This window comes from Mytilus californianus, unplaced genomic scaffold (genome assembly GCF_021869535.1).
Source record: "Mytilus californianus isolate M0D057914Y unplaced genomic scaffold, xbMytCali1.0.p SCAF_13, whole genome shotgun sequence".
In the NCBI taxonomy this organism is placed as follows: domain Eukaryota; kingdom Metazoa; phylum Mollusca; class Bivalvia; order Mytilida; family Mytilidae; genus Mytilus; species Mytilus californianus.
This window is the reverse complement of record NW_026262615.1, coordinates 28,761,426-28,763,851: the sequence shown is the minus strand read 5'-3', so window position 1 is coordinate 28,763,851 and position 2,426 is coordinate 28,761,426. Positions and strand designations below refer to the sequence as shown.

The 2,426-nt window shown below is 31.0% G+C and overlaps 1 long non-coding RNA gene across 1 annotated transcript; it reads right to left on the bottom strand.

The window, feature by feature from the left end:
* Positions 1–758: 758 nt before the first annotated feature.
* On the bottom strand, positions 759–2,426 carry LOC127723481 (uncharacterized). Its single transcript, XR_007992093.1, has 2 exons — positions 2,146–2,426; positions 759–1,135 (listed from the first exon to the last, which is right to left on the bottom strand). It is a non-coding gene; the product is annotated as an uncharacterized LOC127723481 (long non-coding RNA).

Below are 2,426 nucleotides of genomic sequence, written 5' to 3'. Positions count from 1 at the left end.
TTAGATTTTTCTTATTCGCCTTTTCTATTTTTTTAAATAATTTTCGTTCGTCCTTTGACATCCGTTTTCTGTTTTGCTTTAAATATTGGAACTGAGACGGAACTTCATGTACCCAGACAACATTGGTACGTTGGCACAATGTTAGCCCAACGTATCTACATGCATTGGCCCAACGTTGTTTTTAAACGTTGGCCCAATGTTTAAGTGCAAAGTGGCCCTATGTTGGCCCAACGTGATGGCTAAACGTTGGCACAACGTTGTAAGGTTTTATACAATACATTGGCCCAACGTTTGTCCAATGATGGAATAATACTTGCCGATGTTAAACAAACGTTGGGCCAACGTAGTAATACAAACTGTTAACAAACGTTGGCACTCCATTGGTTCAATCTGTAAACTTTTCTATCCATATGAAGGATACTTAAATCCCTTCCAGCCAACAACTGCGATAATTCCTGGTTCTTACATCAGTTCAAAATGGCGAAAGTATTACTTTTTTAAATGTTGCAATTATTGCGTTTTACAGATCTACTATACCATGTTGTGTCTTACATACTACCCTAAAATTTTGTATTTTGCCACTTTCTCTCCATCTTCCTGAACATGCATGAAATATTTGCCAATGGACGTTTCAGTAACCAACAACCAATCAATCTCTCTCCAGGAATTGTACTTCTGAATTTTTATACCCATATTTGTATGAACTCAATCAACGTATCCACGTTACCTATTTTTCTTAAATATTGTAAATACAAAGGTATGATTAAATATAATTTATTATTAGCTAGACAACCAGTAAATTTAAAAAAAGTCTTTTTTGTATCTATACGTTGCTAAATCAGATCTATAGAATGAAAATTATAAAGTCTATTCATGATTACTCATTTATCCCATTTGTATAATATCATTACAGTTTATGTTGCAATATCCAAGCTCTGTATAAAGGCATTGATAAGTCATTGTATACAGCTATTTTTCTTTTTCTGTATTCCAACATGGTTTTTATTCACAAGAGTGTTCCTTTTGTTTTATGCTACACTTTGTTTTGTCACTATTTCTGGCTCCGTCTTATGTTAAATCCTTTTAATATCCAGTTTAGCATATCTTCATAAAAGTTATTTCACTACATGTACCTCTGTAATAAAGTAATGAATAAATGAGTACGCAATGTATGTATAATTAGAATATATTAAATCCTCCTAAAAAATAAACAAAAAGACAAAACATGCATTGTTTCCGGTGTCCTGGCACATAACAATAGTTAGAAAAAATACTTTTTTTGGACATTTTCCCTAGCCTATACAAGCCAAGGCAAAAGGCATATTGCATGCTTTACCATAATGGTTAGACTTCACCTCGCTAGCTAGGTTAAACAGGACAATTGAGTGTAGAAATGGATACAGGAAACTTAAAATTATATTAAAATGTAAAGTTGTATATTAAAAAGAAAAGCTACTTCAAGTAATTCAGACAATAATCTTTATAGTCTTTTTCTTTTATAAATATCCTTATGTGTGGTATAGTCTTCCCCCCCCCCCCCCCCCCCCCCCCCTTAAAAAACTAAATTCAGTCGAGTCCGTATAATTATATATAAATTACAACATTCTTGCAATGAATTTAATAAATAAATACTCTATTTGATATCTAAAACACTGTTACACATGCAAATGTGTATATAATCAGGTTTCACAAATATATCGTATATGTTTGCATGCGATTTAGAAATAATAAAACTAACAAATTCATTTATATTTCTATGAAGTAGAAATCATTATACCACATTTCTGAAACATTACGGAACAAGGTACATCTTAAGACAGATTTTTTCCATTTACTTCAGTAATGGTGATAAATGCAATCGTTATAGATTTCAGAAATAAAATATTAAAATATTAGCAATTTACAATGTGTTTGATGATACTAATGTTCAGTGGCAAATATTTCATGACTATTTAGGATTGAAATGGTTTAAACAAAATCTAGAACATATTTTGCCAGAAACGAATACACTTCAAGATCAGCATTATAAAATGATAGCAATTATATGTTTTAATTTTGAACAACATCCCTCAGATTAAAAAAAAAAACATATTGTATGTCATTCACAATCGTATATATAACAGAATTTTTAAAGTTATAACTTACATGTTACTTCCTTTTTCTTTGAACCTCAGATGATATGATTTTCTCTTTTTGTTTTCTTCGTTTCACTGCTTTCTTACAAATACACAACAGGAAATAACCACAAAAGTGACCATCCCATTACATTCAGATTTCCTATAAACTTAATTACCATGGCAACTATCTTTGAAATTTGTCTAACATATGGTCAACCTTATCAGAATGTGCTTGATTAACAGACTGGCTGTATCAAGTATCATTCTGTATATAAATGCTGAATTATTATGTTTCACAAAGTTTAATGA